General features: G+C 45.8%; 1 protein-coding gene across 1 annotated transcript in view; it reads right to left on the bottom strand.

Moving 5' to 3' along the window:
• HMGCS1 (3-hydroxy-3-methylglutaryl-CoA synthase 1) overlaps positions 1-19070 on the bottom strand; it is a 105974-nt gene extending 86904 nt beyond the window's left edge. Inside the window, exon 1 of the mRNA XM_030193096.1 lies at positions 18922-19070. The gene's annotated coding sequence lies outside the window, so the exon portion shown is untranslated. The remainder of the gene's footprint in view (positions 1-18921) is intronic.
• Between the last annotated feature and the right edge of the window lie 7405 nt (positions 19071-26475).

Genomic DNA, 26475 nt, shown 5'->3' on the forward strand with positions numbered 1-26475 from the left:
TGTGTTTCCTCCTTAGCCCTTGATCAGGCGGGTTCTCCTGAGGATCGCTCTGCACCCGGGCCAAGTCATTCTGGTGGCTCCAGATTGGCCTCGGCGTCCCTGGTATGCAGACCTAGTGCGACCTTCTAGTGGAGTTGCCCTTTCGGCTTCCAGTCCTGCCCAACCTCCTTCATCAGGGACCAGTAAACATGGAGGATCCCTACCACTTTGGTCTTATGGCCTGGCTATTGAGCAGTCACGTTCGAGAAAAAGGGGCTATTCTCCAAGGACAAGCAGGCTGCTTGTTCTCACATGTAGGTTGACATCCACGTTGGCCCAGGAATCGGCATTTTGCAAGCAAAATACAAAAAAAGTTTTGCCAGAGCCTTCTGGCGCGTACATGTGGACTGATTTCCCACCCGTTGCGTGAGCGCGTACCTCAATTATTTTTTCTCCGCATTGAGGTGCGGTGTTGTTTTTCGCTGTTCCTCACAGGCCCAGGAGAGTGTCTTGGTTTTTTTTTCTTTTCTTTTATTATCGTTTTTAAATTTAAAAAACCAAACAATCAAAACAAACAAGAAAAGCAGAGAGTTACTTTGCTTTTCTTACTTTTTCTCCCTTTTGAAGTTTCCTTTCTTTTTCGACGCAGCCGGCTTCAGGCTGCGCTGTCGGGTTTTTTCCACTTATTTTTGTGCCTTTTTCTTTTAACAGGCACAATCGCGTCTTTTGATTTCGCTGAAGCCATTTTTCCTTCCATGTCATCGAAGACTCCCAGCGGCTTCAAACGTTGTACTCGGTACAACCGGGCCATCTCAGGTACCGATACCCACGCCTGTTGTATCCAGTACTTTGGGCCCGACCATAGCCCAGCTGCTTCTAGTCTGTGTCTTCGTATGAAGAGACAGACCCAAGCGTCTCGAAGTCCAATGAGAAAAGCTTTTTGGGGCTCGGTCTGGTCCTTCGATGTCGACATCAATACCGAGGTTGGCGGCATCGACGTCAAGGAAAGCATCGACGTCAGGAGTGGACGTAATGGCTGCTGAAACCAGTTTGCGCTGGCAGCAGTGAGGCATCGAGTGGGTCTCCACCTGCCTCAAGGCCACCTGTTATGCAGGCTCCCCGAGACCGACCTTTGTCGGACCCGGCCCAGAGGAGGCGTGAGGATTCCACGTCCTCCTCATCAGTACCGAGGAGTCTTGATGACCAATGTTGAGCAAAGGCGAAGAAGCACCGTCATCATTCTCCTTTCGACACGCAGTGCCGGGAGTTCCAGGGCGTCGAGGGAATTGGCACCCGAAAAGCGTCGGCGCCGAGAGGATCACTCTCCCTCTATTCAGGAGGTACCGATGCGTCGGTCTGGCAGTCCAGTGCCTGCTCCTGAGCCTCGACAGATTCTGCCACCGGCTCCTTTACTGACCCCACAGCCTTGTCTGATGGCGGCTCTCAACGAGCACATCAGGGCCCTGCTTCCAGAGCTTCTGGAAGGATTGCTGCACCAGCCTGCTTCAGTGTTGGGGGTGCTTGCGCCTTCCGTACTGTCTGCTGCAGCAGCATCTGACCCTTCGTCTGAGTGAGGTCCCCGATCTCGGCGCCACCTGCGGCATTGGCTGCCACCCAAGTCGACTCCCCTTCGATGTCGGTGGTGAAAGCTTCACCGGAGCCCAGGCGGGCGTTGACTTCTCGGCACCGCCAGAGGACGTAGTTCCTCGGCGTCGAGGCAGGCTCAGTTTCTCACTGCTCTGAGTGATGTCTTATCCAATACTGAATGAAGATGACCGTTCGTGGGAGGATGAGGAAGATCCCAGGTACTTTTCTTCTGACGAATCCTATGGGATTCCCTCTGAACCTTCTCCTCCACCAGAAAGGAGACTTTCTCCACCGGAGAGTCTATCCTTTACCTCCTTTGTCTGGGAAATGGCTGTAGCTATTCCCTTCCCTATGGAGGTTGAGGATGAGCCCAGGGCTGAGACGCTCGATGTCCTGGATTATCCTTCTCCACCTAGAGAGGCTGCAACGGCTCCTTTGCATAATGTACTGAAGGAAGTCCTTATGTGAAACTGGTTGTTCCCTCTGTCTAATCCCGTGATCCAGAAAAAAGCTGAATCTCAATATCGGATCCACGGTGAACCTGGATTGATGAGGTCTCAGCTACCTCACAATTCCACGGTGGTGAACTCTGCCCTCAAAAGCGCCAAGAGCACTAGGGACTATGCCTTGGCGCCCCCAGGCAGAGAATCTAGAATCTTGGACTCTTTTGGGAGGAAGACGTTTCAGGTATGTTCGCTGCCAAGATCCAGACATACCAGCTCTTCATTGAGCATCCACTTGTCCTTGCTGGGGGTATAACCTTTTTGGTGAGAAAGTAGAGGATCTGGTTGACCAGTGTTGTAGGAGGTGGAAGGCCTCCAAATATTTAATATACAGAATTAATTTTCTCATATTGGACAGAGAGGAATGAAGGCTTCTCTCCTTCCAAATCATGAGAAACAGAGCTTGCTGGAATAGCAATTACACTTTACCTCCCCCCTCTTGCCAAGCCAGGTGAATTGTAAAGCTGAATTGCCCCCAATCTCACCCATTAAGTGTGACTGGTCTCAGGGAAATTCAGGTGACAGAATTCTTTTCCCATGCCCCTTGGAAGTAAGGCTTCTTCAATCCAGGAGAGAATTACCTTCTTTTCAACTATGTGGAGACATAGCAGGTAAACACCTTGCAGAAGAGATCAAACACTGTGTCTCTCTCTGAGAAACAAACACTGTGGAACCAAGTGGTAGTGGTTTTATGACAGGCAGCAACATGCCATAAATTGACAAGAGAAACCTAACACCTCTATAGCAACTGGAAGCAGTAAACTTTTGTCTCCTCTTTTAGAATAGGGGAGATATTAAATTAAAGGTTTAAGAAAGGTATGTCCAAGACACGTGGACAGCAGACCAAATGCATCTTCAAAAGGAAATAGAAACAGATGCTATATATGTCTTTATTGTCAGGAGATCCTGCCTGACTATGGTATGCTAATTAAGGGGGGTGTGACAACCCCTCCCCCTTGTGCTCCCTTTTTGTCTTGTAAGGGAAAAGAAACCCTATATAATATTTCTCTGCCAGATAGGAGGTTGGGCAGTGTACATCTCTTTTGGCTCCCAAGCCAGGGAGTCTGAAAGAATGTCCTGCTCCCACTTTCCAGTGCCATTTCTATATATGTTCTCATTTCTGTCATATTCTAGACTATACGTGAATATTTTCTTATTTTTTTATCCTAATTTCTGGATAATTAAATAAACCTGTGATAACCCCAGGAAGCGCTTCCTTGATCTCTTTTTGTCTTGGTTACAGTCTAAAATAGTGCTACCAGTTGTCTGGTTCTCTTAAGATATCGATTGAGAGGAATTGTATTGTGTAAGTAGTGCTGACCGTGATTAGAGACTCTGGAGGCAGCACGAAAAAGCACAAACACCAGCTCAAGAAGCACAATGATGCTATGGATTCTCTCTCCCACTGGGCGTCTTCTGCTACTACCTCTTCATCTAGGAGGTTTTTTGGAGGGAAGAGGAGTGCTCCCTATTCCTATGCTAGGCGTAGGTACACTCCTGCTTCTCGGCAGCCTGCTTATACAGCTGGCTAATGACCTATCATTACTGAACTCAGGATAATCAATTTTAAAAATCTACTACTACACTGAATTAAAGGAGAAGAGTGTTCTTTCTATTAGAAGCCTGGTCTAGGAGTCAGAAGTATTTTGGAGAGGTAAAAATTCCCCTCTGTTCTGGACTGTGCGACTGATTATTTTCCATCCCTGGCTCTGATCTTGGACTATCCTTCATTCTAGACCTGTCCTGTGACTGTTTATAAATGCACCTTGGTTAAAAGTATTCTAAAATCTGTAACAATAACTTTCATAGGCATATTCATATGTATCTGTTCACATTCAAATACTGTAATGCTAATGAGCCGGTAGGGATTGGTAAAACAGACATGTATCTGAATTAAACGGCCTCTATTTCAGAAAAGACATATTTTGCTTTTGGACAATTATTCAGCCTTGCCATGTGATGTGTATAAATAACACATGATTGCTAAATAATGTGAAAAGTTGCATTCCTTTAATTCTATGTAAGCCACCTTGTATCAACCTTGCACAGGGTAACTTCTCACTTAAATGTCTGATTATATTGCACATACCTAAAATGATAGCAATCTAAACTGTTTTTCCCCAATTTTTCAAAAATGGTTTTAGTGGTAGTGTCTTAAATGGTTTTTTTTAAATAACAAAAATAGAACGTTTACAAAAATTTCAATATACTATAAACTACTTCCAAACTTATTTCAACACAATTAAATTTTATTATATATCAAAAGAACAAAAATATATATTAAAAAGTGCACTAAAACCCCTTAAATTCACACAGACACTTCCTTAGTCCATATGGAATGTTTCAATAGATTTTCTCGATATCCTGTATTCGTTCACTAGATGTTCACTAGTTGTTTTTCATTTAGGTATACCACTCATACTAAAATCTTCTTCCTCAATGATGAGTAATTGTAATCCATTCACAATCACTGCCATGTTTGTTGTATCCTTCATTCTTCTAGACTACTTTTCAGTCCTTTTTTTTTTTTTAACATATCAAAACAGTAATGAACCTCACTCCTAAGACAGGGTATGTGCTGTACGGCAAACTAAAAATTCTTTCAAAAACTATTCACTCAGTCTTTGAGCAACCTAAATGATAAAATCATAACATGCCAGCAGAAGTCACATTACAAGAGTCAATCAAATATTTGTGACCTTAAAATTATTTGCTATGTATTCAAGCCAGAGAGAAAGCACCTCCAGTTTTGTTTGAGTTCACAAATCTTATTGTGACGGCTGGCTCCCTGTGTTTTGGGTATATCACAGAGTAGAGAGGTGTGGTAGCCGTGTTAGTCCACTTTTAAAGGTAATCAATAGAAATAAAACATGAAAAAGAAAATAAGAAGATACCTTTTTATTGGACATAACTTAGTACATTTCTTGATTAGCTTTCGAAGGTTGCCTTTCGTCAGATCGGAAATAAGCAAATCTTGGTAGATGACAGTTGCCACTGTTGCATTGCTTCCGGATAAACTGTGATTATTCCAAATGTTTTTTAAACATAGGAATAAACTATTTTTGGGGCTACGTATCTCTTTGTTCCCAGATTTGGCGAGAGAGACTCAAAAAAGAAGGAAGCAATTTCTCATAATGAAGACAGCTGTATTGCAGGTAGGAGGTACCCCTGCAAGTACATAATTAGATTTGGTAACACTAAATATATATTTCTGGAGCCATCTCAGTTGTCATCTTATCTTGTGTCCAAGGAAAATATAAGAAGCTCAAAAGAAGAAGTTCCAGCTCCTTTGTAAATGATAAAGAATTATATAATGATTTCCTTTTTCTCCTCGTGTTTGAATTCTTGGATCCCCTTTAATTGTGGACTTGAGTAATATTGCTGAATTTTATGTTAAAAATGCTTTAAGTTTATTTCCTTTGAATGTTACTATCTATTCAAGAGTTAATCTTTGATACTAATTCTGTAAATTATAAATAAACTAGTAAAAAAGGCCCGTTTCTGACACAAATGAAACGGGCGCTAGCAAGGTTTTCCTTGGAGTGTGTATGTTTGAGAGAGTGTATGTGAAAGTGACTGTGTGTGTGTGAGAGAGAGAGAGAGTGAATGTGTGTGTGTTTTCCTTTTTTGTGTGTGTGTGTGGGGGGGGGGGGGGGGGCGTGTAGCTCCTGTAAGCACTTGGGAACCTGCCTGCCAAGTCATTAATATGCCTGTGTTCTGGTGAGCTGTGTTTGCAAATTTGAACAGCATTCCTTGTTCTGTGGAAGGCTGCGTTTTCATGTGTTTTTTTTTTTTTTTGAGTGGGGGTGGGGTGGGGAGGAAGTTCCTTTAAGGACTTGGGTACCTGCCTGTGAAGTCGTTAATGTGTGTTCTGGATAGCTGTTTGCTTGTGGTTGGGGGGAGTGTGTCTTTGGAAGCTCCTGTTAGCACTTGGGAACCTGCCTGCTTGCTGTTTTTATCTCCATTTGTATTTGTCTGGTTTTCTGGTTGTGTGGAAGTCTGCGTTTAGATTTTGGGTGGGTTGGGGGGGGGGGCGAGGGGGTGCAGACGTCGAGTCAGTGGTTAGTTTTGTGTGGGTGGTCATTTCTTAGGGTGGCTGCACATACCGGGAGCAGGAGCATGGGCATCCAAATAGTTTTGTCCTTCCAGCGATGTTCCTCGTTTCTCTGTGCTGCACAGAAAGTGACTTGTTGTGCTGCTGAGTCTCATCGGAAGAGAAAAAAAAACGTCAGTGTGCTTGGTTTTGAGTGTATGGGAATGATGGCTGTGTTGGGGAGTGGAAACAGAGATTAACCAATGGGCTTCCTTGCTCATGTGTAGTAATCGTCGTGCACCATGGCTGGAGTCGGAGAGGAGAGGGAGGGCGGTGGAACGGTGAGCGAGCGGCTGCGGGAGGGTAGGTGAGGGGGACTATGGGCGGGGGGACGGGGTCCTGCGCCGCTTTTGGTTGGTTTTGAGTGTATGGGAATGACGGCTGCATTGGGGAGTGGAAACAGAGATTACCCAATGACAATCCGATTTGTTGAGTGTCATTGCTACGCCCTCAACGTCAACACGTTGTGACGCGGAGGCGGGGCAGACACTCATGCGATCTTGCAACTACAAATTTAGAACGTTGGAGGTGCCTTTAATATATAGAGATAAATAAATAAAAAAATGGAGAGAGTCATTTAACCCAGGTGTACAATCCAAAAAAGTAGCATATGATGGGAAAAAGCTGCTGATGTGCACCAGTGAGGGGAGTGGGGGGAGGGCAGTGTCATGTCTATGATTTCAAGGTAGCAAAACAGAGTCAAAAGGCAGTAGATTCTGCCAAAGAAATATTAGGGGATATAAAAAGGAGGTATAATTGGTAGGGCAAAAGGAGGTAACAGTGTCCCCGTATATTATCTGGATTATTGTGCTCATTTCTAGAGGCAGTACTTTCAAAACGATAGTCAGAGTAACAGAGTAGACATGGTCCAGCGAAAAGTGATGTAGGATGCACCCCAAACCATGAGAGGAAACTTCAGGAAAGTGCAGAAATCAGTGCATCCCAAGAAGCAAAGAAATTCAAAGTACCAATATCACACACAAAGAAGGAAAACTAGACAAACGGAACAAACGATGTTTATGTGATATAAGTGGGATCTTCTCACTCTGAAATCACAGCCAGAGATCTCACACTAAAGAGATCATTTACATATGGGGAAAACCTTTAGTCAGAACAGAGCTACCACACAATGGCCAGAATTCATTTACAGAGGTCACAGAGGGAGGGAGAAACCCTGCAGTTACTAGACAGGGCAAGCCCCCTGCTACTAAGCCTATTGTCCCCAGTCTTAGGACACCAATGTTGGTAACTCCATTCTCTCAGCAAGGCTCTTAAGAGGTAGCTGGCCAAGGAGAGCACTTTACTTCCAAATTGATGCCCAGATGATCGAAAGCCCCACACTGTTCCAAACAGTGCTCTAAAAATAGCACTGGAACAGTGCTAGGCTTTACCGCCCCCTATGATCAGAGATAATATCAGGCAAATTTATGTGCGCTATTAACTCTGATCATAGGGTAAAGAGCGGGAGAATTGTGCCTGAGCACATCCTCCCGCACTTGTTTGACAGGTCCAGGCTGTCAAAAGTCCAGCCCTGTCAAACACAGGGGCTGGAGGTCCGTGGGACCACCAGACCCCCTGAAACAGGAAGGCCTTGGTGGCCTAGTGCTCCCACTCCCAAGCCAGTGACACTGGGGTTGGATGTCCAGTGGACCTCCAGTCCCTCCGACCCAAGTTCACAGGGGGCTGGAGATGCGGTGGATCTCCAATCCCCCTAACCCCCTCTCGCACTCCCACCAAAAAGCCCTGGAGGCCCAATGGGTCGCAAACCAAGCCCCCCCCAACCTGGTGGCCTATTGGCCCTCTTTCCCGCTCCCCCTGTACCTTTGTTGGAGGAGGGAGTAGTATACTCCCTCCTCTTCCAGTGCTGCCTTGAAAATGGCAGCGACCAGCCCAGTGCATCCTGGGATACGTTGGGTGGGGCTTCACACCATATAACGGAGAAACTCCCTCCTCCAAAACTAAAGGTACGGGGCGGGGGGGGGGGGGGGGAGAGAGCAGCTAGACCACCAGGTTAGGGGGTGCTTGGTTTGTGGCCCACAAGGCCACCAGGCCTTTCTTTTGGGGATTCGAGAGGGGGTTAGGGGGGCTGGAGATCCACCGCATCCCCAGCCCCCTGTGAACATGTCGCAGGGGAGGGTTGAGGGGACAGCAGGTCTGCTGGACCTCCAGCCCCAGAGTCGCTGGCTTGGGGTGGGGTAAGGTGGGGTGGTCCAGGTTTCTGCTCCTGATGGGGGGTTTCTATTGGGGGGAATGGCGGCCTGCTAGCATGCAAATGCATGCTGGACAGGGCTCACCATTCCTCCCCAATGGTCTTCAAATCCTAATGCCAGTCGGAGTTGGCGTAGGGTTTGCTGCAGACAGCGTGCCTATGTTTGGCGCACTGCCCACTGATCACTGGGGAGGAATATGCTTGCATACATTTGCATGCTACTTGCAGTCAGAGCCCGCAAGTGCGTTGTTTCACACGCTCAGGGGCTCTGATCATTGGGCAGTAGAAAACGCAGGCGCTAGTATGCAATTATGGCGCTAATAGCTTCTAGCGTCTGCGTTTGCTTCTGATCATAGGCCCATGAGGTAGTAAGAGCATAGTGAATTAGTGTGTCCTCTATATACTGTGACTGGAAGCTGACACCAAAAGAATAGAGAGTCAGAGTAATCCAGGACAAAGGGCATTGGTTACATTGAGTTAGGGACTATAAACTGAAGTCTGAAATAAAGGAAATGACTTCCAAAGAGAAAAAGCCAAAGGGGTTCAGCCCTTGGAATGCTGCATTTGAAAACTATATAAGATAAGGATAACTGAGAAGCCTCCCTTGACATAAACAGATTATATATTGGCTGCCTCTAGCCTTGTTTAATATCTTGGTATTAGCTTTCAAGGCTATATGGGAAGGGAATGGAGTTGGATTGGAGATTTACTAATCTTTGTCAACATGAGCATAAGACAAATTACATTCAGTTACATTTCCTTGCCCATGTGAGCTCCCAATATAAGCTGTACTGGGGCAATGAAGGGAGAAATATTTGCCCGAGATCACAGGGTCAGCAGAGGAAGCAGGATTTGAAACCCATTTCCTTCCTTCACAGCTCTGTTTAATCACTAACCAGTCAATATTCTGCCCACAGCTGTCAGCATTTTTGTAAACACAAACTGCCATGGACTGGTTTACAACCAGATATTTACCCTTTACTGGCCCCTATTTGGGTACCAGTGCTGAATAATCATACTGATTGGTGTCTGGTGGCCGTCAGAAGTTATCCAGATTGAGCTAACCTGCTGATATGGCTGTCTTTTCTGTGTCTCAACTTGCCCAGATAGTTATCTGAGCACTCTGGCACTGCCTGGATAATGCAGGGGCTGTCTGACCTTATTTGGAAAGGAAATGGTCATGTAAGTTTTCACTGTGCTGAAAATTTTATAGGATATGATTAAGGATTTAGATATTCTCAGTGATGGCACTCACATGGCGGGATGGTATGGCCATGGAGGTGAGCTTAGAAACTAATTTTTTTTTTAACTGATAAAAAGTTTTTTAAAATTTCCAGACATGTGGAGAAGTTTATTGGAGTGGTTGCAGGCTGGGTTGAAGTTAGTTCCTGGTTATTTTTCCTTTTACAACTGTTTGCATAATGTTGTTATGTATGTTTAAATTTATAAACCACCTAGAACAGGATGCAGTTTGAGATACAGTACATATAAATTAAAAAAAATTATATGCTAGTGCTGTATTTTAAAAATTATAGTGTATTTTTATATTGCTGTGCATGAATTGTTACTTACTGCCCTAGTAATTTCCCAATTCATTTCTAAGGCTTTTGTTTAAAACTTTATTGTTGTGAATTGCTTTGCTTCCAACTTGATTGAAGGAGACAGCATACAAACCTTACATTCAAATGCCTCAAAGGTATGCAGTTATGCTTAGGTGGAAAGTTCTTGAACAAGGTATAAGAGGGTAAGATATAATGGGAGCTAATTTTTCTTCTCACAAAAGGGTAGTGGACGAGTCCCTTTGCTGAAAGCAGAAATCAGGACAATAACAGATTTCAACAAAACCTTACATAAAAGGTCCACAAAAGGTCCACAACTAAGAAGATAATGATGGAAACAAAACCACCGATAGAATTCAAAAAGGCAAGGGATAAACAGGATGGAAGCCAAGCACTGAGCACCTTAGCTCTAAAACAGGTATACGATGAGGTCTACTTCTGTCATGGCCTGTCATGAAGCAGTTACTAACTATGCCTTTGTTTAGGGTTGTAACCTTTATTTGCAGTGGTTACAATATTTATCACCTGGCTTACAGGGAAGACTAGATGGGCCATTCAGTCTTTATCTGCCATCAACTATATTACTATGAACTTAATCAGCAAACAGACACTGGTATTGCAACAGTAACAGATAACAGGCAGACATCATCATAGGAGCCAACTTTTCAAAATGATTGGGGGTGCAAAATTCCCCCTCCTCCTCCCCCCAAGTTCCAGGCCCCCCTCCCTCTCCTCCGAGTTCCAGGCCACCCTCCTCCCTCTCCTCAGAGTGCCAGTCCGACCCAGACCCCAGCCCGACCTCTTCTCCCAAAACAGTCTTCCCCCCCCCCTCCCTTGCCTTCCTGCGTGCCACCCAAAATTTAAAGTCATCTTACCTCGGTGTCCGGCAGCAGCAGTGAAAGGCGAGCAGGCTCGATGCTTCAGCCTGCCTGCCTTCCCTTCTCTCTCAGCTCTGCCTCTGGTCCCGCCCTTTCGGAAACAGGAAATGAAGGCAGGACCAGAGGCAGAGCTGAGAGAGAAGGGAAGGCAGGCTGAAGCGCCGAGCCTGCTCGCCTTTCACTACTGTCGTCAGACCCGAAGGTAAGATAACTTTTAAATTCTGGGCAGCACGCAGGAAGGAGAGGGGCAGGCGGAGGACTGTTGAGAGGGAGGAAAGGGCGGGCAGCGCAGGGCGGGCTGGCTGGGAACTTCCATTTCGGGACTAACGGCGGGTCAAATATTGGGGGTGCTCGAGCACCCACAGAGTCGGCGCCTATGGATAACATGGACCTGATGATGACCTTTGTGTGCAGTTATGTGCTGTGTTCCTATACAAGCCTATTAACATTATTAAGCATATGTGTTATGTATAATCACCAGCAAAGTTTGTGATACTGCTAGGTCAGAGCCAGTTTTGTACATTCCTTCACACTTATTTCAGCAGAACATCCAATTTGCTGCATATCTCAGTGTTTAACAAAGAGGAACCTGAGTATAAGGATTCAGACATTAGCAGAAAAGTTGTTACCAAATTAATCAGGATTTGAAAAAAAAATGTGTCCTTAACTGATAATTTTCTTTCCATTAGTTCCAAGAGATCAATCCAGAGATTTATGGGTTATGTCCTTCTGCCAGCAGGTGGAGATAGAGATAACTCAGAGGTTTGCTATATGTGGTCATGTGCAGCCAGCTCAACCTCAGTATGAACGATACCAAAGCAGTGTAAATAACTTGTCATCATGAAACAACAGTAACATTCTCATGCCTCTGCAAACCGCACCAGAATATCATGGCAACGACACTGCTATTCCATGACCAACGTCTTTCTATGTTGCAGTTTTGTTTTTTTAAATAAGTTTATAAACAGACCAAGCAAAGCAATCTGACCAGAATGAGAACCAAACAAGCATACAGACACACACACACACACACACACACTCACATCAGAAATAAGGGCGGGCCTCTGGATTGATCTATTGGACTAATGGAAAGAAAATCAAGTAAGGACTAATTTTAACTTCCATAGTGTCCCATAGATCAATCCAGAGACTTGTGGGATGTACCAAAGCAATCCTCAAGTAGGGCGGGACAGAGCCACCCCGGAAGCCAGAACTGATGCTCCAAAGGCTGCGTCTTGGGGGGGCTGCCACGTCCAGACGGTAATGCTTACCAAACGCATGTACTGAAGCTCACGTTACAGCCCTGCAAATGTCATACAACGGAACCAGATGAGACTCTGCAAATGAAGTAGCTTGACCCCTAACAGAATGCGCCCGCATCTAAAGGGGGGGGGCAGCTTCCCATGGTGATCGTCCCGCAAAGCCATCTGGCCACAGTAGCTTTGGAGGTCACAGCCCCCTTATTCCTCCCCACAAAGAGCAATAAAAGACGCATGAAAAGCCGAAAGCTGTTCGTGGCCTACATATAGCACAGAAGAATGCACCACACATCCAGACAGTGCAGCGCCCTGAAGTCTGCTGGATAATACTCCCGCCGAAAGGCTGGCCACATCAACGACTGGTTCAGGTGAAAGCGAGACACAATCTTGGACAAAAAGGATGGAATCATTCAAATGCAGACCCTCGCCTCCCTGAAACGAAGGAATGAGTCCCTGCAGGACAGATCCTGAAACTCTGAGACTCGTCTTGCTGAGGCTATGGCCACAAGGAACACTGTCTTCAGTGTAAGACCTTTCAGAGAAGCCCTATTCAAGGGCCTTTTGCATAGCCTTCAACACCAAATTAAGGTTCCATGGTGGTAACACCAGAACCCTGGGCGGTTGCAGGTGGTTAACTCCCCGGAGAGGTGGTAACCCCAGAACCCTGGGCAGTTGCAGGTGGTTAACTCCCCGGAGAAAGTGCGGTGTCCAGATGCGCGGCCAAGGAACAACCCTGAAGACAGCTGCGAAAGCAGGCCAATGCCACCACTTGCACTTTCAAAGAGCTCAAGGAAATGGATATATCATCAAGACCATCCTATAAAAATGCTAGGCTCGACTTCACCAAGGCCGCCTCCACCAATATCCCAGAGGTGGAACACCAAGACTCAAATGTGCGCCACACCTGTGCGTAAGCCGTGGAAGTAGAGTGCTTCCACACTTATAGCAACATAGAGATCACCCTGTTGAGGAAATCCTTCTTTCTCAAACGTGCCCTTTCAAGAGCCAGCCGTAAGCCCAAAGGGGGAGGGATCCTCCATAGCGATGGGTCCCTGAAAAAGCAGGCCACAGTGACGGAGGAGATCCACATACCACGTCTGCCTGGGCCAATCCACAACCACCAGAATCACCATCCACGGGTGCCTCGCAATCTGTCCCATCACATGGCCCACCATGGGTCAAGGAAGGAGCACGTACAGGAGCAACCCTGGCCAGGGTTGAAGAAATGCATCAATCCCTTCTGATCTGAGCTCCCTTCCCCTCCTGAAGAAATGAGCTACCCTGGCGTTGGCTTTGCGTGCCATCAGATCGACTGCCGGACCTCCCCAGGGTGTTGTGATTTGATTAAATTATGTCACAGAGAGCTCCTATTCCCTCGGATCCAGCTGGTTCCGGCTTAGGAAGTCCACCTGTAGGTTCCGAGCTCCTGCAATGTGAGCTGCTAACAGTAGGGGCAGGTGTTTCTCCGCCCAAAGGCAGAGAAGCGAAGCCTCCTTTGCTAGCATTGCATTCCGGGTGCCCCCGTTTGTTGACATAAGCAAACGCTGTATAGAACCTGGAACAGCCATCCCCAGATGAGAGATTCGAATGCTCGCAGGGCCAGCCGAATTGCCCGCAACTCCAGGTGGTTGATCGACCATGCTGATTCAATCAAGAACCAAGTCCTCTGGGTCGTCTGCCCGAGACAGTGGGCCCTCCAGTCAGACAGCCTGACATCTGTGGTTACCACTATCCATTCTGGCATCTGCAGAGGCATATCTCCCTGTAAAGTCTCCGGTAGCAACCACCAGTGCATTGCAATCCACGTTTGTGAGGACCAAGGAATTCAAAGGGCATAATCCTCGGACAAGGGCGCCCAATTGCTGAGAAGCGACAACTGTAGGGGCCGCATATGGTGCCTGGCCTATGGTACTATATCCAACGTCACTGCCATCGAACCCAACACAAGCACATAGTCCCATGCCCTGGGGGCCGGGATCTGCAGTATGTTTGTTAACTGCATAGTCTGCTGGCCTCTGGGAGAAAACCTTGCCCTTCTGAGCATCAAAAAGCACTCCTAGATACTCTAACACTGCGACAGAGTCAGATGGCATTTCTTTTTTTTGTTTTTTCGTTACATTTGTACCCCGCGCTTTCCCACTGATGGCAGGCTCAATGCGGCTTACATATACAGGTACTTATTTGTACCTGGGGCAATGGAGGATTAAGTGACTTGCCCAGAGTCACAAGGAGCTGCCTGTGCATGAAGTGGGAATCAAACTCAGTTCCCCAAGGATCAAAGTCCACCACCCTAACCAAGTTGATCAATCAGCCAAGGGATTGCAGCAGACTGATCACCTTGTCAGTTGTGCACAAACTCTCCTCGCAAGATGACATGCAAATCAGCCAGCTGTCCAAATACGGATACACCTGAATCCCCCGCTTCTGCAAGAATGCCACCGCAACTACCATGATCTTTGAGAAGAAGGTTTGTGACGCTGTTGCCAGCCCAAAGGGTATGGCTTGGAACTGGTAATGCTGACCCAACACTGTAAGTCATAAGAACTGCTGGTGGGGAAGCCATATGGGAATGTGTAGATAGGCCTCCTTGCGATCAAGAGCGGTTAAAAACTCTCTTGGCTGTACCACAGCGATGACTGATTGTAATGTCTCCATATGAAAGTGGCACACTCGCAGTGCCTTGTTTACACCCTTGAGGTCCAGTAAGGGGTGAAGAGATCTGTCCTTCATGGGCACCACGAATCCTTGGCCAGCCTCCGCTGGAGGCACTGGCCTTACTGCTCCAAGTTGAAGCAGCCTTGTAAGAGGACTCCAAGAAGAAATCTGTCAAAGGCCAGGTGAACTCGAGCTTGTAGCCATCTTGAATGATATCCAAGACCCAGTCGTGTGAAGTAACCCTGGCCCACTCCCCTTGAAATTTTGACAGACGTTCTCCTGTGGTCGGCAGGGGATGGACCAGGGCCCTGTTAATGGGCGGCTCTGGGTAGACTCCAGCTTTCATCCTGATGATCCTTAAGAGCTGTACCTCCTTCCACTGGAAAGCAGTCTTCTTTGTGACCGCTGTAATCAGGGAGCCCACTATCAGCATGCACATGGCTTCCAAGTCCTCCGAACACAAGGGATAAAGGCATGCCGTCACCTGTGCCACCCTAAGGCCAGCATCAGGTGCATCCCACTGCGCCATAATGAGAACTTTCATGGCCTCATGAATGTGGAAGGACTTAGAAGGACTCTTTGTCCCTGACATGATGGAAAGAGTAGTCGACAGCGCAGGCGCTGAGTCTGGGGAAGAAATATGCAAGCCTTCCAGTGCCTGGATAATAAGAGAAGAAAGCTCTTCTTTTCGAACAGTTGGTGTCATCCCCCTCCTCTGGAAGCCATTCCTCTCTTCCAGAGTGTCAGACGCTGCCTGAAGAGAGTCCCCAGACAGGTGGCCCTCTTTGACATCCGAGGGCCCAGAGTCTTTCTCCAGGGCCCATCGAAGGTCTACTCGTGGCCTCTTAGGAAAGGATGGAGCAAGGACGGCCAAGGGCTCTTGGAAGCACGGCAGAACAGAAGCAGATTCCCAGTGCGTTTCAATAAAACAAGCTTTGTGCATAAGAAACACAAATTCAGGGGAAAAAGGAGTTGCATCAGTCTCAGCAAGTACTGCATTGGCCACAGATGCTCCCGCCTCCTCTAGCCCTGGTTCAGGGGTCTGGGCTTGCTGTGTTCCGCTCCCGCGGTAAGAACCACATGGTGAGGGAGGGAGAAAATGGTGCCCGAGGAAGATCACAGCAGTGCTAATGTTGGCGATCCCGCCAAAACCGCCTTAGGTGCCGCCTGTTGCTTGTGGTCCCGCTGCGGAGTCCAAACGCAGCTGTACCTGCGAACTAGACTGCACACAGATATCGCAGCTTCCCAACGTTGCTCTCCAGCCGCCACACCGGGAGCAGGTCTTTGCCAATTCCAACGGTGCCGACATCGCCTCTCAAACAGCTGATCAACACCAAGCCCCCCCTCACACACTGCCTTATTGTACCTGGCCCAGCGCTCCAGTGGTTGGTCTGAAGTTAACTGCAATCCCCCGCCACAGCTAACCTAACACTTTAGGTTCCTTTTTTTTTTTTTTTACCTGCAAGGCAGAGGCAGGAGAGTAGCTGGAGCTAACAGAATTGAACCAGAGGGCCCACTGGTATGTAAAAGGGGGGAGGGGGCGGCAGGAGGGAGGGACCTGGCACCACCAGGTATGCCCCCAGTAGGATCACCACAATCTCAACCCCAATTTAAGCTCACCAGCCCCAGAGGGAATGGGATAGGAGCTGCACGGTTATGACCCTCCACCTGTTAGATAGAAAGAATACTGAGGTTGCGCTGGCTGCACATGACCACATATAGCAAACCTCGGAGTTCTCTTATCTCCACCAGCTGGCAGAGGAACATAACCCACAAATATCTGGATTGATCTGTGGGACGCTATGGAAATATTGGCTGTCTCTTGTGTTTCTCTCTGTCCTATTCATTTTCTAGGACTGGAGATTTGGCGTACATTGAATCTTAGTGCAACAGAATTAAGAAATGAGAGATGCTGCAGCTGGCTTGCATTTCTTATAAGCTAGTACTTAAAAAAATACTTGATACTTAATTTTTTTACATAGCTCTCCATTCATTGGAAGATTGTATCAACCTCTTTAATACCTGAAAAATTACAGACTTCTTTTGTCAGTGGTTCACCTCATATTCATCAGTGGCTAGCACAGCAGTTCTCATTCCAGCCATTAGGATCACATTAGCAAATCTGGTTTACAGACAATCCATAGTTTTACACATCTTCCTATACCAGAGTCCAATAACCAGGCTGACCTATGTAAACTTCTCATGCCTATTTTCAAGGGTGAAAACCAGAATAGTGAGGGTGCTCCCAATGAATGGGTGAGAACTATTGACAGGAATAGTTGCCAGGAAGCAGGTCTAATTTTAGCTCTGTGCATTCAGAAGAGCACATCTGATAAACAGATAAATGTAGTCTGCAGCAGAACAGTAATATACTCCATAACCTTATTTTCCCATCCTAACAGCATCTGGGGAAATGATGAGCACCAGTCTTGAAGACAGAGAGCAAGAGAGTCATTTGCTAAGGGGGGGCACTTACTAAGGCACTTTTTTTTTCTATAATGACACATAGAGGGGCATAATCAAAAGGGACGCCCAAGTTTTTCTGAGGATGTCCTCGCAGGACGTCCCTGTGAAGGGGCGGGGAAACCCATATTATTGAAAACAAGATGGACGTCCATCTTTCGTTTCGATAATACGGTCGGGGACGCCACAATCTGGAAATTTAGGTCGTCCTTAGACTTGGTCTTTTCTGATTTTCGGTGATAATGGAAACTGAGGACGTCCATCTCAGAAACATCCAAATCCAAGCCCTTTGGTCGTGGAAGGAGCCAGCATTTGTAGTGCACTGGTCCCCCTGACATGCCAGGACACCAACCGGGCACCCTAGGGAGCACTGTAATGAACTTCAGAAATTGCTCCCTGGTGCATAGCTCCCTTACTGTGTGTGCTGAGCCCCCCAAAACCCACTACCCACAACTGTGCACCACTACCATAGCCCTTATGGGTGAAGGGGCACCTAGATGTGGGTACAGTGGGTTTCTGGTGGGTTTTGGCGGGCTCACATTTACCACCACAAGTGTAACAGGTGGGGGGGGAGGGGGGGAGGGGGGGAGAGAGGATGGGCACTGCACCCACTAAAACTGCTCCAGGGACCTGCATACTGCTGCGATGGACCTGAGTATGACATTTGAAGCTGGCAAAAAATATTTTTACAATTTTCTTTGAGGATGGGAGGGGGTTAGTGACCACTGGGGGAGTAAGGGAGGTCATCCCCGATTCCCTCCGGTGGTCATCTCGTCAGTTCAGGCACCTTTTCATGGCTTGGTCGTAACAAAAAAGGACCAAGTAAAGTCGTCCAAGTGCTAGTCTGGGATGCCCTTCTTTTTTTCGATTATGGGTCGAGGATGCCCATGTGTTAGGCACGCCCAAGTCCCGCCTTCGCTATGCCTCCGACACGCCCCCGGGAACTTTGGTCATCCCCAAGACGGAAAGAAGTTGGGGACACCCAAAATCAGCTTTCAATTATGCCAATTTGGGCGACCCTAGGAGAAGGACGCCCATCTTCCAATTTGTGTCGAAAGATGGGTGTCCCTCACTTTCGAAAATAAGCCTGATAGGCACCTTACCTTTTTATAATCAGCATCTATGCGTCTTTAGAAAATACTGGTGGAGGTGGCAGAAATTGTGTCTATACCACAGGCACTTATATCTGCTCAAGAACTGGTGCAAATACCCATGCCTAGATTATTTAAATATGCACGTAAATTAGCAGATTTTATCACTTATTGACATCCCTGTAGACCAACCCCCGTACAAAACTCTGAACCATCATATCAACGTGTATATGCCAGCTGCACGACGTGCACACAAAAAAATTACATTATAAATTATACACCAGCGAGGTCTCTGGTTCAGGAAAACCTCCCCATTCGTTTCTACGGCTTTTGTTCAAACCACCACCGTCTCCCAACCAAAATCAGGTCTTAAAGAATTTAGAACCGACCGTTTTTGAATCTGGATCTTATTAGGATTGATTTTGGCATTAAAATACAGGACAATCCTGCGTCAGAGACCTTCTTTTACATGCAAAGTTTAAAATGAGACACAAGGGAAATCTTGGTACCACACACCTCCCTAGAAACGTGCACTCCCCACTGAACACTTCGGTATCTGGAAGAAGCGCATCCCCTCGAAGAGAGCACTTCGTCTGACTGACCGAGAATCGAAAGAGCCCTTTGAACAACTACCCGCCAACTCACTTGTACGTGATCCTTTTGTCCGCAAATCACAAACACTCCTGTCAGACCGGATCGTATAACTCCCGCTCTCGTGTTCGGATAGAAACACAAACACACTTCTGCCCGTCTGATACCTTTATATGACACTTTCCCAAGTACAGCCCAGACTGCAACCTGCCGCTAGCACACAGAGCGCCTGTCCTGACGGCCAATGAAAATGCACTGAACAAACTGCCCGGCCCACTGAGGCCCACCTACCAGCCTTGCTCCCAACCAATCGCTGAGAGGACAGGGCGATGTCTACAGGACGGGAAAAAAAGGAGGCGAATGGTGTGAGAAAATGACGCTATGTGGCCAGAGAGTAACGGCCAATTGGCAGGCGGCAAGCGGAGACGCCAGCCAATGGCAGCGCGCGTGCGACTCCTGGCGCGGTAACGCGCAGCAGGCTTTGCTCTCGAATCGTAGACCTAAGAGTTGAAGCTATTATTACCGAGCAACACGTGGCTCCCTGTGCATCTTCCCACTTCCCAGGCGGCTGCGTGTTTCAATCTGTAGCCCGAGTTAAGCTCAGGTTTCCTTGGGGCTCCTCGCGAACCTTTAACCGTGCCCTGCACTCTCCTCCTCTGGGGCGGCTCTAGCACCTTCCCTCTCATGCACAGTATTTATCTTTCCCTATCCCCCGCCAGATGCAGAACTTTTAAGTTACCTATTCTAGAAGGGAGACTTCCTTTTTTTTTTTTAACCAGTTCTGCATTTCTGCCAACCTCAACCTGGTGCATTATGGGACTGCAGCACAATCATGGACAGAAAATCCTAGATTGCTTTGGGATGTAAGTGTAAAACAGGACTGGCAAAAAAGTCTCCCTCCTGGAATGGGTAACTTGGCAGCTCTGCAAATGTTCAGCATCTCCTTTTTCCTCCCTCTCCATTGGTGTCCCATATCTCTCCTCTCTTCTTGTTCCCTATGTAGCCATCAACAATCCCTGGATGTCCCGTGTCAGGCTGACCCACACCTTATGATTTCCCTATTTCAGTCCCTAAGAAAAGCAAGACTACAAGTTCCTGCATGCAATGGGATAAACCCAGGACTGGAGCAACCCTGTCAGGCAAATCTGGATCCAGTTGGCAACCTATGTGTGTATTTGAGAGAGAGGAGTTAATGAAACCTCAACTCTGCATGTACCAGAGGGAAAAAGGGATCAGTGACTTGCCCCTACATGTGGGGGAGAAATGAATGATACTGGGTGTTAGGGAGAGGATGGGGGCCAGTGATTCCCCTGTGTGTGAGAAAGGAGAATGATACCCTATGTGTGAATGAGGACATGAGGTATTGGTGACCTTCTCTGTGTGAGAGAGAGAAGAAATAAAAAGACCCCCTTGTGTATGAGAGGCGAGAGAAAGATTAGTCATTCCCTCTGTTTATGTGGGAGAAGGATTAAGGACCCCCACCTATGTTTAAGGAAAGAGACTTTGGTGACCTTGGTATGTAAACTGTGATATGCCTTGGATGAGGACGGAGGAGAGGAATTAGTGACCCCCCCCCCCCCCCCCTTTGTGTATAAGGGAGAAGGATTAGGGAACTCCGTCCATGTTAATGGCCCTTAATCTGGGCAATATAAGATTACACTTTGTGCAAAAATTATTTATTTTATTTATAATGGCATTTGTATCCCACGTTATCCCAAGCAGAGTTCAGGTTCAATGTGGCTTACAATTCAGATAATTTAGTACATACATATTATAGTTATAAGTCTTCTGATAAAGGAAAAATGTTGAGGTAAATCTATATAATACAAACCCACAACCATAAATACTTCAGGACATACCCTCCCTACCTCAGACTGTTTGAAAATACTCGGTGTCACACTCAATCACAACCTTACCCTCGACAGTCATGTAAAATCTGTAACAAAGAAAATGTTCTATTCAATGTGGAAGCTCAAACGATTAAAGCCTTTCTTCCCAAGAGCAACTTTTCAATATTTAATACAATCAAAGGTCCTAAGCCATGCAGATTATTGCAACGGAATCTACGTGGGCTGCAAAGAACAACTCATAAAAAATCTCCAGACCGCCCAAAATATAGCAGCCAGGCTGATATTCAGCAAAACACGCTTTGAAAGCGCCAAACCCCTCCGAGAAAAGTTGCATTGGCTCCCAATCAAAGAACGGATCACCTTCAAAATCTGCACCTTAGTCCACAAAATCACATACGGCGTAGTCCCAGGATGCATGACAGACCTCATAGACTTACCAATAAGAAACAAAGTCAAATCATCAAGATCCTACCTAAACCTACACTACCCAAATTGCAAAGGACTGAAATACAAAACAACTTACGCATCCAGCTTCTCCTACATAAGCGCACACCTATGGAATGGGCTCCCAAAAGCTGTGAAAACAATCCACAACCACTTGAACTTCAGGAAATCACTAAAAACCAACCTCTTCAAAAAGGCCTACCCCAATGACCCCACGTAACCCTCTTCACCTACCAACACAGCATGACTATGATCGAACAGGACAACACGCAACCTTCATCCATTCTGACCCTCCACTTATACCTCATACAATCACTATACAACTTTGTATTTGTTATCCACCGACTGGGCAATCACCTTTGATGGTACTATGTAAGCCACATTGAGTCTGCAAATAGGTGGGAAAATGTGGGGTACAAATGCAACAAATAAATAAAACCTTACCTCTGGAGGATCATGCTGCATCTCTCCTTCAAGTGTGCCTGGGCCTGTGCTTTAAACCAGAATAAGCAAGGGCCTAGAGCACCTGTGCATGTTCAAGACTCTCCATGTCCCAGCTCCGATGAACATCCTATAACCTATTTTTTGGAGGGGACAAGTGGTGGCAGGTCTGAGCTTTATGAATCCTCAAGGTCCTGTGGCAGTTGTCTGAATCTGGAGTAGTGACTCTTGACTGCTGCACTGGTGCCAACCTAAAATTCTGTTGTCCTAGGCAGTTGCCTAGTCTGCTTAGTGGTCAGGCTGACCCTGTCAAGCAGTATTATTGAAAGGACCGATGGTGTTTGTTTTGCTGCAGCAAAGTCACCAATTGCAGATACAGTATCATAGCTAGGAGGCCTTAGGCCCAGGGGGATTACTCCTTTGCTTGCTACAGTCTAAATTCCAGAGAAGCTTACTGGTATAATCAAAATAAGAGAGCAGCACAGTAGGTAAAAGATCAAAGTGGCATAGAGATAAAAGCCTGAAGGTTACACAACTCTTATCTTCAACAATTATTCACAAGGCCAGATTTAAGATTTCAGTGTCTGAAGGCTGGGATCCTCCCTCAGAGCTGTCAGTCAAGGGGGCCCTCTCGAGGCTTGAAAGCAAAGGTGAGGGCATTGGTTCTGTGCAATTCTGGGTGGTAGATACAAGTTTAACTACCCAAAAATAGTTGGTAGTTGACCAGTAGTTAAACTATACTTTAAGTAGTTAATTACTAAGTAGTTTAGGTACATTTTAAGTTGTTAATGTAACACCCCTGACCTGGGCACTCCTGGACTCCCAAGGGCAGTCTCTGTTGGGCCCTTACTGGCTTGGAGCTTGGTGCCTCCACCTGGGGAAAACAAATGTTCCCCCCTCTTCTCCCCCCCCCCCCCCCCCCCCAGGAAACAAATGCAAGTTCCAAATAAACATGGTGAAATAAGCCGTGTTTTCCAGGGGAACTCCTGTATTCTCCTCCCTTGGATATATTTACAAGTTCTCTGAGGCAGGACTATTTACATTTTGTACAGGCTCCTGTCCATGCCTATCCCCAAGAACAGTGTCCCAAAGGCTGTGCTCCCCTCTGTATCTCAGGTCCAGACCCCTATGGCGTGCTCTCTACTACTACTACTACTACTATTTAGCATTTTTATAGCGCTCCCTCCAGAATGGCCTTTTCGTCTGATCCACCCTGGTCTTGGGATGGGCACTCCCTGGCTCCTATCCAACACTCCCGGGCTGAGTTGCCCACCCAGAGCTCCTTTCCCTAGTTGCTGCTTTGCTGAGCCACAACTCTCCTTTACAGCCATTGATTTCACTTCTTTTAATTGGGATTCCCCCTTACTCCTCCAGGACAGTGGCAGGGGACCATCAGGCAACCAAGGACTCCCCTAAAGGGCAAACTATCACTTTTATCATCTTACTAACTCCACCTCCCCTGTCACTCATATGCAGCAGGGTACTATTCCTTGGCATCTTAGTGCAAAGCTACTCCCCTTGGGCTGGGCTTCCTCCCACCCAGGGACCTCCCAGTCACTCCCCCCAGTGACGCTCAACATGGACTTACTCTTCTAGTAATCCCCAACCTAACAGGGGATAACATTAATAAAAAATCTCAGTTGTGTTTTATGTTCTTCTGCATTGATTGCTTACTGACTCAGAGATGCCAAGGGTAACCTATCCCAATGCTGGAGATTTACCACTGCAGTGCTGGAGATTTAAGGCCAGATGAGTGAGATTTTTCTTGCAGATCATGCACATTCTAAAAAAAACTGATATATTCCAATCAATAAATAGAAAATAAAATTCTTTTTTCTACCTTTGTTGTCTGGTCATTTAATTTTCCTTATCATGTTGATCCCAGTCTCTGGTTTCTGCTTTCCTCTGTTTTCTTTTAACTCTCTTGGTCCATTTTGCATTCTTCTCTCTCCATGTCCAGTATCTCTCTTCTTGCCTTCCCTACCCCCCCCCCCCCCCCCATTTGGTATCTGTATCCTCCCCCCCCCCCCCTTTTGTGATAAAGTGGTGTCTCTTTCTCCCTTCCCCCCTCCCAATACATGGGTGCATTTTGCTTCCTGCATCCTCTCCCCTCAGGATAAAATGAGAAACTGTACTGTGTTTGGATAGATAGGAAGGAAGTACTAGTCTATGACTGAAGAAAATGAGAAACTGCATTGGGGACTAGGGCTGTACTGAATATTCATATTTGATTCGATTCAACCTCAAATACTCAAATACATTATTTGTATTCGACCGAAGAGTGAATTAAGTTCAAATACAAATAATCTGGGGCTTTACTGTACTAAATCTTACTGAAATAAACATTTGATCTCTGATTTCATGTTGCTTCTTTTATTATTTGTTATTGTTAAAGCTTAATGCCTATTATTTGTATTCATATTCAGCTGAATAATATTTTTCATTATTCATATTCAGCTGTACCATTTGGTACAGCTGTATTGGGGAGGACATTTCTTTTCTTTTGTGTTATGGCATAGCTAGTGTTTGTTATTGATTTAGGAATCAGTTACTGTTTAAGTAAGCCAGAATGAATAGTTTAATAGTGAGGGCATTTTATGAGAAACCAAGATTGAAAGTGATAAACCAGATAAGAAAAATGTTTGAACTGAACTGTAAATTCTGTGTATGACGTGAGATCTGTGGCAATTTCACTGCAAACACTAACTTCATCAAGCACCTGAAGGTGAGTATTGTAGGCTATTCAGGGCTTTTTTTGAGGAGGTACTTGGGGGTACTGAGTACCGGCACCTTTTCCATTGTCTGCTAAAATTGACCCATGGTCCCCAAGTTTTAATGAAAGAGCTCAGGTTCTACACACCAATTCTGCCTTGTCATAGATTTGGTGACTGGTTGCAGGGGTCCTGGCTATTGTGGGGCGAGTCCCTCAGTGATCACCTCATCCCTGAAGGGTGGCCTGACATTTGAGTACCGGCACCTTTTTTTGCTAGAAGAAACACACTGAGGCTATTGATTCACTGGTTTTCTGCTTGTTGGTGTCTCATTTTCGTATAATTTTCATTTGTATAGCACTGGTTTAGCAGGTTAAAAGATGGCAGCAGCACATATTTCATCAACTGCTGCAATTCATTAAAATGCTCTTGTAATTTATAACTATCTGACAAATTATTTAAAAATCTAAGAGCCCTGTTTACTAAGGCAAGCTAGTGTTTTTAGTGCGCACTAAATGCTAAAGACCCCCATAGGATTATATGGGTGTCTTTAGCATTTAGTGCATGCTGATGTTTAGCACATGATAAAAACGCTAGCGCGCCCTTAGCACAGCTTAGTAAACAGGCCCCTGAGTCTAATCTTGTTGCAATTCAGTTGTTATGTAAAAACTAAAGTCAAAATGGCTCCTTTACTAAACTGCACTAGTAATTCCCAGTGTGGCAAATGCATCGCAGCCCATTGTAGGCTGCGGTGCATTTGCTGTGCCAGAAATCCCTAGAGTGGTTTAGTAAAAGAGGGCCTTAATCTTTCCCTTAATTGCATTCCTTCATTTTATGCATTTTAATCTCTTCAGTGAGACTAAGAATGTTTAGTCTAACTTCCATAAATTAACTTAAGTGCAAAACATTACATTAAAACAGGAACGACATCCGTGGGAGGTAGGGGAGAAACTGTTTTGAAACTGGTTGAATTGAAGTTCACTTTGTTTGTACAACTGCGCAGCTGGTTGGCTGAGTGTGTGTATATTATATCATTGATGGAGTGTTTAATAAAAAATTATTTTTCAAATTAAAAAAAAACAGGAACAACATCCTTGTCATCATGCAAGGTACAAAGCCACGCAGTCAACAACGGCAACAAAGAATGGGAAGAGGCGGAGTGCTGAAGGAGATAATCTATCCAAGCAACCAGAGCCACCAGTGAAAAAAAATTGTCCAGGTTCCCCTCAACAGCTCTCTGCCCAGACAAGGAACTAATTCACAGAAATAATTTGATCATGAAGTCTTGACAATTGCAGGAGATATGATGTTGATTGCAACAGTTGAACATGACTTCAGAAAGTTTTGTCAGCGATGCATTTATACGGGAAGGAAAAATAGACTGTTACTGCATTTGAGAATTATGGAGGATTATTAAGAATTGTTGTGAGAATGTTGATTATTTTGATCACTTTGTAATGAGAGTTCACAGTGTTTAGGTATTAGTAATTTAATAATTATCTTTGTTCACTGCTGTATGGAGGTACGATTTTATTTATTTGCTGCATTTGTACCTCACATTTTCCCACCTATTTGCAGGCTCAATGTGGCTTACATTATGTTGCAAAAGGTTTAATCATAAACAGAGTAAGAGGTTTGGTCTAATTTAACATATTACTGTGTAAGAAATTAGGTAGATAGGCCTGTAGAATGATTTACATAACACAAAATAAAGACAGGTAAGATACAATGACCAATAGTGATAATATGATTAACATAATCAATTTAGAGGAATCAGTATTAGTTGGTTTAGATATAGAATGGAATCAAGTCATTAAGGAGGATTCTTATTATAAGTCTCTTCAAACAAGTGCGTCTTCAATAACTTCCGGAAGGCTATCAAGTCACACGTTGTTTTATAGCATTTGGTAGTTTATTTCATGATTTTGTGCAGAGGTATGTGAAGGTAGATGCGTGTAGTGATTTGTATTTGAGTCCTCTGCAATCGGGGTAGTGGAGGTTTAGGAAGATACGTGATAAACTTTTGATGTTTCGTGCTGGTAAGTCAGTTAGGTCTGATATGTATGATGGGGCTTCTCCATGGATGATTTTATGGGTTAAGGTGCAAACCTTGAATGCAAATCGATCTTTTAGTGGAAGCCAATGTAATTTTTCTCTGAGGG

The sequence above is a fragment of the Microcaecilia unicolor genome, chromosome 2 (genome assembly GCF_901765095.1).
Source record: "Microcaecilia unicolor chromosome 2, aMicUni1.1, whole genome shotgun sequence".
In the NCBI taxonomy this organism is placed as follows: domain Eukaryota; kingdom Metazoa; phylum Chordata; class Amphibia; order Gymnophiona; family Siphonopidae; genus Microcaecilia; species Microcaecilia unicolor.